The sequence below is a fragment of the Xenopus laevis genome, chromosome 4L (genome assembly GCF_017654675.1).
Source record: "Xenopus laevis strain J_2021 chromosome 4L, Xenopus_laevis_v10.1, whole genome shotgun sequence".
In the NCBI taxonomy this organism is placed as follows: Eukaryota; Metazoa; Chordata; class Amphibia; order Anura; family Pipidae; genus Xenopus; species Xenopus laevis.
The window spans coordinates 73363288-73377001 of NC_054377.1; the positions used below are offsets into that span (position 1 = coordinate 73363288).

Consider the following 13714-nt stretch of genomic DNA (forward strand, 5'->3'; position numbering starts at 1 on the left):
AGGTATGGGACCTGTTATCCAGATTGCTCAGAAATTGGGGTTTTCCAGATAAGAGATCTTTCTGTAATTTGAATCACCATACCTTAAATCTGCTAAACAGTTCTTAAAAGGAACAGTTCAGTGTGAAAATAAAAACTGGGTAATAGATAGGCTGTGCAAAATAAAAAATGTTTCTAATATAGTTAGTTAGGCAAAAATGTAATGTATAAAGGCTGGAGTGACTGGATGTCTAACATAATAGCCAGAACACTATTTCCTGCTTTTCAGCTCTATAACTCTGAGTTAGTCAGCGACTTTAAGGGAGACCACATGGTACATATCTGTTCAGTGAGTTTGTAATTGATCCTCGGCATTCAGCTCAGATTCAAAAGCGACAGATATGACCCCCCCCCTCCAGTCTCTGATTGGTTACTGCCTGGTAACCAGGGTAACCAGTCAGTGTAAACCAAGAGAGCTGAAAAACAGGAAGTAGTGTTCTGGCTATTATGTTACACTCCCAGTCACTCCAGCCTTTATACATTACATTTTTGGCTAACTAACTCAATTAGAAACATTTTTTATTTTGCACAGCCTATCTATTTACCAAGTTTTTATTTTTACACTGAAAAATTCCTTTAAACATTAATTAAACCTAATAGGCTGGTTTTGCCTCCAAAAAGGATTGATTATATGTTTAAAATTTCTTTATTTTTATTTTCTCAAAAAGAAAAAGGGGGGAAAAGAAAAAGGGATACAGAAATAAAATGGGGAATGAAGGGAAATTGGGTAATAACTTGGTCACATTGCAGTCATATTTCATCTCCAATGCGTATAACATATCATATCTACATCATATGTATTGTTAATACTATCGGCATTACATATATTGCTTTTATTTTCCCCAGCCCTGGTCAAATCCTACTAATTACTTCTTGATCTAGAGATTCTCTAAATCTATACCAAGAGGTCCAACCGCGAAAAAATCCCGAAATTTTTTTTTTTGAAATTCGAAAGTTTTCAGAAAAAAATGTGAAATTCAAACGTTTTCACGGAAAAATAAAGCAATTCAAAAGTTTTAAAAATCGATCAATTCGAATGTTTTCATGAAAAAATTTAGCAAATTTGAATGTTTTCACGAAAAAATTCTAAATTGACGCCGGTGAATTTTCACAGGCGAATTTTCGCGGGAGATCCACGAAATGCAGGAATTTGCCGCAAATTCGTGCAAGGTGGATTTATTTGCCCATCACTAACTACAAGACACTTTCAATAATCTATTGCTTTGGACCAATCACATCTAATTGCTGTTTTGTTTTTATGGGTTTCAGCTGTGAAGAAAACAATGTTCCAGGCTAATTCATTGAATGAGTCCCGTTTAATGTATCTATCACATAAAGAATTTGTTAGGAGTCGCCTTTGATTCAGTTTGGTGGCTAAAAATATCACTAGATCACTGCCTTTACACACCCATGTAGCCTCCACAAAACTGGTGGTAAGTTCAAGAAAATAAATCATCATTAGGGCTCTGTAAAGTCATATACTGTAGATACTTGGTGGAAAATGATCAAAGTAGATTCAATTTCTTTTCAGAATACCATTAAGGGTTGACATCTTTACTATTTTAGTTGTTGCAAATCTATAAAATGTAAGGTTCTAATGGTGTATAAATTATGTCACAACTACATTAATAGAGCTAATACAACTGGACTCAATTACAGTAAAACAGAGGAAATTGATTAGCATCATTGCTTGGGCAAATTCCCTCGAAATAAAAAAGTTCACAGTTAGGGAAATCAGATGTTCCTGTTCCATGTGCCTTGGGAAGATATTATAACTATTGTGTCTGTGAATACATGTTAGGCCTGACATATCCCTTATAAGTGTTATACCTTCTATAAGGCCTTGTAAACAATAATAAAGTATACAATTTCAGAATACAAATAAGGATTATTCTGCTTATTGTAGAAATCTATTAATGCAAATATGTAACTAGTTAAAGCCTAAGGTTCTTGAAAATACAGAAGTAAATATATTACAATGTAATAGTTAGTTTAGATTGGATGAAAAAAATGACATTAATCCCCTTTTCTTCAGAGAAAATAAGCACAAACTACAAGACAGCATTTCTAAGATTGTTAAGCAATTAACACAGTGTCAACAGGTACACTTGCAAGTGACTCAGCAGAAGAAGCAGGATGAACCCAATGGCACTTAGTGTAACTGAACGGAGGGGTAAGGAGTGTGTTTAGATGCAATAACAGTGAATGGCATCAACATGCTCAATATTTGTATCCCGTCTAATGCAATTACATTTGTAAGACCCCTAACCCTCATACCTACTTGAGTTGGCACTCACAGGGGACTTGGGTAAAGTAGCACCCAAGACAATGCAAATCATATCCAGCAAATGAAAAAGATGTGTACTGAGGCAGGAATTTATCCCTTTCCAAGCATTCTAAAACTGGTTTCCACATGATATGTGAAGGGTTAATGTTTTTAGGAGGTGGGGGTTGCTGCTATTTAGAGGGCTGGGAGAGGCTGTGCTCTGAGGAAGTGGCGTGAGGCCACGAAACGCGTCAAGAGTGGGGCTAGATACACTGTTGCCAAATATTGCTTTTACAATGTAATCAAATTGTCAATAAAACTGGATACTTTGTAAAAGACCTAAATGCTGCCTGGTGCTCTGTGACCAAGATACACATTAATACAGTTCCCAGCGTGTCTTCTGGAGGCGCGTGCACGTGTCAGCACGGACAGCTTGGTCGGTTCACAGGGAGGTGTGGGTGAGTGCTCTCCTTTGTTTGTTTTCTACAAAACTGGCTACAAAGCAATTTAATATCTCATAACAAGAGCCAGGCACCAAGTACGTTTTCAAATGCTCACAAATCTTTTGTGCATATGGTCTTCAAAAGATAGAGAACATAATTTCAAATTTCAAATTTTCTTAATCACCAGTAAAAATCTTATGGGTGCAGGTTACACTGAATCAGGTTACTGGTAGGCCTGGTGTCATGGGTTCATATACACACCTTCCCATAAAACCATTTATTATTCAGTCTGAATACAGTCAAGCTGTATAAATAATTAGTGAGTATGTGGCTAAAATGTAAGCCTACCTGGGGTTTTACCTGCATTTAGATAGAGTTGAGCCAATGTTTCCTCCAGTGTGACTCGAAATGTATGGGAGGAAACCCATGCAGACACCTGAAGAACATACAAATTCCTTGCAGATAGTATACTGAGTAAGCTTAATGATTTAATGACTTCTCATTAAGCATGATCGTGTTCATTTTGAATTAAAGCATATCTATCAATCTTCTACCTTCCAGCCACTGGAATTATGTTTCTTTTTTTTTTAATTCTCTTTCATGCTCCTTTCTCGTTCATTCTTTTTCTTGCTTTTCCCTTCTTATTTGACTGGACTCCACAGTGAGTAAATGGTAGCTTGTCAAGTACTAAAATGGCATATTTCTCTCCGAAAAGCATACAATTCACTATAAAAGCATTTTAATGTTTTTTATCCAACATTCAACCTCTTGCTAACACTTACATTGTAGGAAGCAAAACATGTTTCTCTCTTGACATAAGTCAATAGAGGTTGAAAACATTATGATTGTAAGTCACTGTGCATGTGCTTCGGAAGTTTTGCTTCGGAAGTCTCCGCCAGACTTCGCCTAACTACGTCAGATGTATGGCATGACAAATACGTCTTGCAAAGAGAACGCAGGCGTACTTTTGTCAGCAATGATTCGTTGGCGTAAAATTTCATAACATATTTTCTCTAGCGTTACTTTCTTCCTAGCACAACTTCGTTAACTTGCTAACGCTTAAGTCAATTTAAATTCAGTGGGTATATAAAGGTCATACAATATATATGTATTTATTAGTGATGTTGGTGAAATTGTTGGAAGTGGCAAATTATTATTAAAAATGTCCAAGGAAGCAAAATGAAGACAAAGATCCCCTATTGTCCTAGTCCATGAGCCCACCCTAGAACAAAATGTGGCATGTGCTTCAAATGTTAAAAAAAATAGATAAATAAGATATAATTCGCAGTTACAACTTGTAAACATAACCCTACTTTAAATATGAAAAAACACCAGTGTTTTGACTTTTGCTTATTGCTTTTCTGGAATACAGGATATGATGTCACTGACATAATAATGTTGAGCATGTAGCTTTATTGTATTAATTTGCCAGTCAGAACCTGCTGAAATAGATTGTGGTGAAATGGGTAACAAATTGAAATTTGAAGTGTGTTGTTTATCTTTTAGTAAATAGGCAATGTCACTGCAAATTGTCTTTTTAGCCAAAATGTATCAGAAAAACACAATTCGCTCTTCAGTTAATGTGCTCCAAGGTCATGTGTAACATTAACAGACAATGGGACATAAGGACTGAATTTTATAAAAGATAAACATATTCTAGGCACTAGAAAGGCATCTTGATCAGATCATCACAGTCGGTTGAATTAGCACATTTATACATGTGAACAGGAAAGGAACATCAAAGATTCAATAGGTTGAATTAGCACATTTCTTCTGCGTGAGCAGAAAAGGATGAACACGCCATTAAGTAATACGCCTAAGAGGGAATTCAACTATAAGTTTCAATAGTAAGGTATGGCTTCCATAGACATGATACACATGAAGGCAAAGCAAGCTGCAATGATATCATGTCCTTGGCCTTTCATAACTTACATCCTCTCACATCCTTGTGCATAATTTTCTCCATAACATTACAGCTTCCTTGTCAGATTTCCAGATGTGCAACTGTCTCTGATGATTCCTGGGCCTGTTGGCACTCGTAAACGTGAATCCCCCTTCATTCTGTCAAATGAGGTTGTTCATTGCGCTGGGGTACCAGGAATAACAGAGGCCACTCTGAGGCCACTTTGATGGCTGTAGAGAAATGAAGAAAATGATTTTAGGATGATACAGACAATCTATTTATTATTCTTTATTTATATATGGCTCCAAAATATTTCATAGCACTGTACAGAGATGAAACATCATTCACATTATTCCCTGCCCCAGTGGAGCTTAAGCTACTCTACATACATGCAATAGCAATTTCAGCACATATGTTGATTTCTAATATCAGTACTGTTTTAATTCATAATCAATCCCATATCTCTGTATAATTAAAACTTGAATGTAATAAAATAATATAGACCAAAGCAAACTTTGGAGCTATAACATTTATCCCATGAACTCTAATGTTCATAAATAACTGGTACTATTTGTTTTCTTGTGTATGGATTGTGTATGCCTCTAGCAAACCGCACAATAAAAAAGCTTATGCAATTTACTTCGCTTAGAGTTGCCACCTTTTTCTATAGCTAAACCCAAAGAAAGGGGCCAGGCTGATGGCATTGGGGGTGGGGCACAATGATATTGGGTAGAGTTATGACGCCAGGATTATTGCATCACTTAGATGCAATTGATTGGATTTCTGCTCAGTTATCTCAATGTTTTCAATATTTTTACAGAAAGTTTTGAACAGGACAAAACTGGGATGTCTGGTTCATAACTGGATAGGTGGCAAACCCAGCTCTGTCTATATTCTGCCCGATGAATAAGCCCGATGCTTTCATTAAAATTATGGGATCTATTATACAGAAACAAGTTATCCAACAAGCCCTTAAATTCATCAATGCCAATTATTTATTTTTAACTGATTTGCTTTTTCTTTCTGTAATAAAAAAAACTGTGCTTGATGATAGCTAAGCCACAAAGATAGAAAAAAATTATTTTGACTATCATAATATTTATATTTTTTCAAACAGCTGAGACCCAAACAGGTCTAAGAAAAACTGAACTGTTCAGGTCAAAATGGAACAGGTGGCAACCCTAACCTGCTGCAAGCTAGATTCTTTTTTTTCTGTCCAAATGGGCCAGTGGTAAGCAACAACAGCTTTATTAATATTGGTGTTATTTCCTTTGCTTTCCTTGGAATTTACTTACTGTAGAACAGGTAGGGAATTGGCAATGTGTATCAACGTTTGGTTTTATAAGAGACTGCTAACCAGTCCTGTAATAAATCTTATATGTATGCCTACAATTTGTTAGATTGAATTGAGTGACATGTCTTTAAATTTATTTGGTATGAATCATTTTTATGTTTGTTCTATGGGTGCATATGCATGGAAAACAATACAATGGTTTACTTCTATAAATAAGGAGCAATAAATCAGTGTTAGATTTACACCTCCACTATTATCCACCCCCTTCTTTCTGATGTGCCTGGTTGCTTCAGCATCAGACATTTTGTGAGCTGTAACAGAGATGTAATAACCCTGGGGCACACAGCTAATTGATATTTTAATTTCTCACTGATTTTTATTCTCTCATTACCTGCACCCATACAGCAGCCTTGCTATCTTTTATGTTTCAGTTTCCCTCGTCAGTATATGACTGTTTATGATAGTCTGGAGAACTTTTAATATTTGAATAAAATATATTGCCTATTTCACAGGGCTGGCTGTGTTTCCGCAATCATGCGCTTACTGTTCGTGGATGAAAAGGATGTAGTACATTCTGGTTCTCCAGCTTCTTTTAATTTATTTTTAAAAATTGTGGTGTCTGACTATAACAAGGAACTGGTGAGGAATCTACAGTATTTCAGCAAGAAAAGCAGATAAAAAGACACAACTCATGTACATGAACCTAAACTGTCTCAGGCTAGTGCTGCCAATACATTTTCAGGAACCTACACAATAAACTAGCAGAAACTCTAAGGGGTATATTTACTAGAATAAAAATTTCAATGTTTTTCAACATAACGGATTTTTTTCTCTAAAAACCTGCAAAAATGTAAAAACCACAAAACACTTTAGAAAAAGCACTCAAAAAAGCACTAGAAAAAAAGCACTCAAGGTCCGATAGAAATCAATGGGAGCTGCACTGATCCTATTGTTTCTTTTTATTAGCCATTCTGACTTTTAGCGGTTTTCTGATTTTTTTTTTTCACTAGTAATTGTCCAAATTATTTTATTTTTTAATGTTTTTTGTATTTTTTTTAGCATGGCAAAATAACATTTTATTTTATATGATAAGGAAGGCACCAGAATAACAAAAATGTATGCTTGTGAGTTTTTATGGTAAACACTGAATTTTTGCAGATCCGTCAATCATAAAGTTTTATGAATGACTGGAGGGAAGCTCTATGCTAGGACAATGTCAATTCAAAACATCAAAGGTGGGGCTCTGCTCCTACCTACAGTAACTGGTCCTATCTGGTAGGCCACTGCTTCCACTATCTTATGCAGGGTCTCTATCCTCAGATTGGGTACAGTTGGGTAGAAAGATACATGCTCTGCTTAGTAAACAAACATTAGTGTGCCAAACAAGTCATTGTTGTCAACAGAAAACAGAGAGAGACATATATCTTTATTGAAGGCCTATACATTATTATATATTATACATGTGTATATATATATATAGATATAGATATATATAGATATATAGATATATATAGATATATATATATATATATATATATATATATATATATATATATATATATATTAACCACTTGTACAAAATGTCAATAGATCAATAGGAAAGGGAAAGAAAAAAAGGTAACTTGCTTAGGCTAATAGGTAGTTACAGGGTACCCATTCACCTGTGCAGACTTAATGCATTTTAGTGGTTTCCAATCATGCTTGCATTAGTAAATGAATTCTGGGCCCATTAGATTGTATCAGCATAGGCCACCACAGCCCTTCAGCAGTCAAGATGGAAATATAAGTTTGGCACTAGTTATCCAGAATGCTTGGGACCTGGGGTTTCCCAGATAATGGATCTTTAAATCATTTAAACATTAAAAAACACAAAAAGCTGGTTTTGCTTACAATAAGGATTACATATATGTTAGTTTGGATCAAGTACACAGCACTGTTTTATTATTACAGAGAGAAAGGGAATTGTTTCTAAAAATTTGCATAATTCGGGTAAAATGGAGTCTAGGGGAGAAGCCTTCCCATAATTCAGAATTTTCGGGATAAAAGGTTTTCACATAATGAATCCCATACCTGTACACTAGTAGCTCCCAAAATGTATTTTCTTCTCTGCATCATAATTAACTGTAGCACTGATGTAGCATCAGCTTTCGGAGACAAATGTAACCTCATGAATGTTTCGAATATTTCTGGCAGCTTCTAAGCTTAGCCTCTCAACAGTGCACGTGAGTGTGTGACACTGAAAAGATGGCCTAACAAGATGGTAAAATTCTTTTTTGGGCTTTAGTTCTCCTTTAATGAACCTTTAGGATGAAGTAGAAGTGATGTTGCTTTATCTTATGAGGCAGAGAGCATGCCTAAATTCCCTATATTAAAGACAGGTCTATTTTTTTAAAGCATTAAATAACTTCTGAAAATGGATGGCATTATGATAGCTACTGTCATCAAGTGGTAAATGCCAAGTCCAAATGCCACTCTCCTCTACCAGCTCCTATAGAAAGCCATGGGGAAATGTTAGTTAAAGCACAAGCATCTGTGACACTGGGACCTCTGCAATGAAAAGCTTGCATTTGTCTAGCCAAGTGGAAGCCCTCCTGTCATTGCTGCGTGTGTTTTAGCTGGCACATTTCCTCTATCTCTATGTAGACAGCAGTGACAGGAGGGGGTTGTTACTGGTGTTCATATTTATATAAAAAAATGGATTTATAATCATTTCCATAACTGAGCAGCAACATCCATAAATGAAAATAAAAAGTTCTTATAAATGTAAGACCCGCCATGGTAATCATCTCAGTATGGATGTGTTTGGAAACTGAACTGCTTCACAGAATGTTTCTATCCGGCTCTATTTGAGCTTCCAATTATATTACAGAAGCATTGGCCCAGCTCTAATGGCCTGCAAACCTACTATTTATTAAAAAGAAAAAATAGTTAAAAGTAATATGAACAGTGTAGTGACTCTGTTTACATGAAACGGTCTTGTTTCTTTCTTTCTACTGCAAATTATTTCAATGTTTTTTTTCCCAAGCAAAAAAAAAAATCTCCCCGCTCTTCTGAAACAGTATACAAACAAGACCTTTAAATAACTCGCAACTGGAAATAGTCGTTTACAATCTACCGAGCTGCATTTAACCAAAAAAAACAACAGCCATTTGATATATAATACAAATGTAGAATTACGTTAGCGGTCAAAAGGCCAGAGAAGGAATTTATTTGCTTTTTCCTAATGTTTATATTTTATACAATTTGATAAAAGCATTTTTTCATTTCATTTAATCCAGCTCAAGAACTGTATGTTTTAATACATTTGCCAAATGCAAAAAAGCTTACTTTGCTAAGATAAAAGGAAAAAAAGAGAAAATATGAGATACTCTGGTTAAGCCAGGAAAGCAATGAAGCATAAAGCAAAGTTGTAATGTGGTCTATTTAAGAGGAAAATAAATCAGGGTAAGAGATCTGAGTGAATATCATGCAGGGATAACAATGGTGAGAATCTGATTAGTTGCTATTGGTTGTTAAATCTTTGTGCCCTTTTTAATACTATTATTTAAAATGACAGAAAATCCTAGCCCCAAGATTGCAGATACAGGTATGGGAACCATTATCCGGAAATCCGTTATCCAGAAAGTTCTGAATTACAGAAAGGCTGTCTCCCATACACTCCATTATAATCAAATAATCCACATTTTTAAAAATTATTTCCTTTTTCTCTGTAATAATAAAACAGTAGCTTGTACTTGATCCCAACTAAGATATAATTAATCCTTATTGGAAGCAAAACCAGCCTATTGGGTTTACTTGATTTTCTAGTAGACTTAAGGTGTTAAGATCCAAATTACGGAAAGACATGTTATCCGGAAAGTCCCAGGTCCCGAACATTCTGGATAACAGGTCCCATACCTGTAATAGATCCTATACCTGTATATAAAGTCATTTTGAATGTCCATTGTTAAAACTAAAGCAGAATATAGACTAAATCACATTCAGTTCAAGGGTGGAGGGGTGTAGAAAGGGACAATCATAAGTTGTGCAAGCAATTTACAAATATAAAAACAGTTTGCACTGCAGTAGTGTCTACCCTAGATAGTGAAGCTATTTCTGTCTTCATTGGTTTCGAGCTAGTCCCTTAAAGTACATTAATCCTTCACATATTTTATCACTCTACTTTAAGGGGGTTATTTAATAAAGGTCAAGTGTTTTTCAAGAGAAATTAGAATTTTCCAGGATAGTTTTCAGTAAAAACTCGAATTTTCCAAGTTTTTTTTTAAAAAAAACTTGATTTTTTTTAGGTTTAAAAAAAAAAATAGAATTTTTCAAGATTTATTATACCCCGAAGCTGGAAATAGCTGGAATCTGAAAATACTCCAGCTAAAACCTGTCAAGGTCATGTAGAAGTCAATGGCAGAGGTCCCTTGAATTATTTGAAGATGTTAATAGCCTTCGTGATGTTTGGGTTTTTACCGGTGGGTTTCACTCAAAAACTCTATAAATTCGAGTTTTTTTTCTTTAGCTGAAAACTCAACCAATTTGAGTATTCAAGTTTTTTACCCGATTACACTTATGTAAGTTTTTTTACATTCAAGTTTTTTGATAAATAAGAAACCTCTCAAACTCCATCTTTGATAAATAACCCCCTTAGCTTCTACATAGCCTGTGTGCTTTTCCTAATGATTTCCCAGACTATCAGTCTACTGCAGCTTTGTGTGACAATTCAAAGGAATATAATGGCTTGTTCAGAACATTACATCATGTTGGGGTTCACAGTTTAATGATGTGTGTGTCCAGAACAAAAACAACCAGTAATTGCATAAATATGTCACTGCAAGGGAGCACAAATCCCCCTAAGCTTTTATAAATCTTACATAGGGAGAGATCCCATAAAATATTGCCTTGTACAGGGAAACATTGCACTTTTAGAGTACCTTTAATGCTTAATCAATATGTTGGAATATATACAAAATATTAACAGACACACCAAGTAGTTACTATCTATGGCGGGGGTCGCCAACCTTTTTTACCCATGAGACACATTCAAATGTAAAGAGAGTTGAGGAGCAACACAAGCACCCAAAAGGTTCCTGGGGATACCAAATAAGTGCTGTGATTGGCAGCCCCTATGTGGATTGACAGCCTACAGGAGGATCTATTGGGCAGTACACCTAATTTTCATGCATCCAAAACTTGCCTCCAAGCCGGGAATTAAAAAAGAATCACCTGCTTTGAGGCCACTGGGAGCAACAGCCAAGTGGTTGGTGAGAAACTTGTTGCTCGCGGGCTACTGGTTGGAAATTACCATCTCTAAGGTAACACGTTTATTATACAAATACTCTACCTAAATACATACATTGCGATGGATGTTTAATCCTTTTTCACAAAACGGTTTTACGGTTTTACTATAGCTTTCAAACTATAGTATAGTATAGCTTTTTGCAAACAAACCACTATACTCTTTTGGCAGATTGCCATATTCCAAACTGTTATCAATCTATGAGGAACTAACAGATGACTGTGTTATTTGCAGCCTGAAAAAAAAAATGGTTGCAAAATTCATGAATAAATTATTAAGAGAGCATTGTAAAGGTATGGGATCTGTTATCCAGAATGCTCGGACCTGGTGTTTTCTTGATAACGGATCGTTCTGTTATTTGGAACTTTATACTTTAAGGGGGTTATTTATCAAAGTCCGAATTTATTTCAATATTTTATACTACAAACTCCGATCAAATCTGCTCAGGTTTTTAACGCTTATTTATTATTACATTATCCGAAAAATTTGCTTTGCAAGAAAAAAAAATCAGATTTTCAAATTTTTTTCAGATTTTTCATCATCACACATCACACATCAAAAATTCATTGGGACTTCTCCCATAGTCTTATATGTAACGTCAACAGGTCTGAGATTCTGGACTTTCTGATTTGGACTTTTCCATCCTCGGGGTTTAATAAAAATCTGAAAAATTCGTGATTTTTTAGTCCAAAAATATAAGTTAAAAAAAAATCACAAATTTTTCATGATTTTTGCATTCGTTGTTTAGTAAATAACCCCCTAAGTCTACTAGAAAATCATGTAAAGATTAATGGGGGTTTTGTTTCCAATAAGGCTTAATTATATCTTAGTTTGGATCAAGTACAAGGTACTGTTTTATTATTACAGAGAAAAAAGGAAATTATTTTTAAAGATTTGGATTATTTGATTATAATGAAGTCTATGGGAGACAGCCGTTCCGTAATTTTCTGGATAATGAGATTCCGTATAAGGGATCCCATACCTGCAGTAGGATTTACTGCTTACTTTGCAGCTGTTAACTACTAATTGTTTGCAATGGGCTACTAGACCTGGGAGGCTTTCTATATTTCCCCTATAAATAACAACAAACTACAGTTTAGCAATGTATTTTTCTTTATTGTAACCTTGTGACAGTTTCCCTTTATTTTCCTTGCTGAATGGAATATGGTTAAAGTCTTAAGCCAGAACAATAAGATGAAGCATAGATGGCGAATGCATTTTTAGACACAGCCTTTGGGAAACTCTTGAGAATAATCAGCACAATTATATATTGATTAATCCAAGCATAAGCAGTCTGGTAGATGATGTATTTATTTGTGGTAGGTACATTCAGCATATAATTGGGAGTAATGTTGCTGTGATAGATCAACAACAAGCACATATTACCATAGTTGAGCCGATGGATATTGCCATTATGTAATTCTCTCTGCTTCCAGGGAAACATTTGCTCCATCTTCACACAGTGGACATGTCTGGCAAACACAAAATCTTTCCATTTCAGAAAGTAGTGTTATTTCAGAGAAGCATACATTTTAGCAGCTCAGGTGTTCACAATCAACACTCTGGAATACATTTCCTAATGTAATTCAGCTACAGGGTAAACCTTTTATGGCACCTGGATCTTGTGCGCCAACAGATGGCGAAAGGAAACCTGTCCAAGTTTACATCAATGTCATATGGTAGCAATGAGGATACCGCCTTGAAATCCTTGGAACACTAACTACAGTTATTTGAAAAAGAAGTAAAACAAAGAGTAGCAGTAAAGAGGTTGTTGAACACTGCAGTCCTCTGTAGAAATGCTTTACAGTAGTGGTGGTCCTAAGCTGTTACTCAACTTCTGCACTGGTATCTTTGCTAAGTATTATCTTTCATATCACAGCCACTTATGACATGGTGTTATGACCAATTTGTAGTTTGCTCATAGTTAAGTTGGATTGGAAAAAACCCATCAAGTTCAACCCTTCCAAACGAAACCCAGCGTCTATACATACACACACACTCACACCAAACTCTCCATACACTCGCATACACTATATATATATACCAGTATCTATATTAATTGTAGATTTTAGATATTATGCTTGTCCAAGAAATTATCTCCCTCACAGTTCTATCTCAGCATCTTTGGGGCCAAAACAGATGGTTTTCCATAAACCTTTAAAGTGGGCACCAATAATGTAGAACATCTAGAACTTCTAAACCCATGCTAGGAAAAAGCTATAATTAGAACTCTAAAAAGAAATCTAAAAGAGGGTTTACTAAGTGGATACATACTAGAATCCAAACAATGTAGCAGATGAGCTTGTTTGCATAATAAACATAGAGGTGTCATCTAATAGTACTTTGGGATAGTGTATCATACATATCAGAGCATAAGCCTTTAAGCCTTGTTGAGAGTCATCCATTACAATGCAATTTATTGATAGGGTTGAAGATGCAATATTTCTAAGGAGAACTCCTATTTTTGGAAGCCCTATAGCAGGAGC

General features: G+C 35.3%; 1 long non-coding RNA gene across 1 annotated transcript in view; it reads right to left on the reverse strand.

Annotated features, from left to right (window-relative positions):
• Window positions 1-4133: 4133 nt before the first annotated feature.
• The window catches only part of LOC121403037, a 47034-nt gene continuing 37453 nt past the window's right edge, over window positions 4134-13714 (reverse strand). Inside the window, exon 3 of the long non-coding RNA XR_005966993.1 lies at window positions 4134-4880. This is a non-coding gene — a long non-coding RNA (uncharacterized LOC121403037). The remainder of the gene's footprint in view (window positions 4881-13714) is intronic.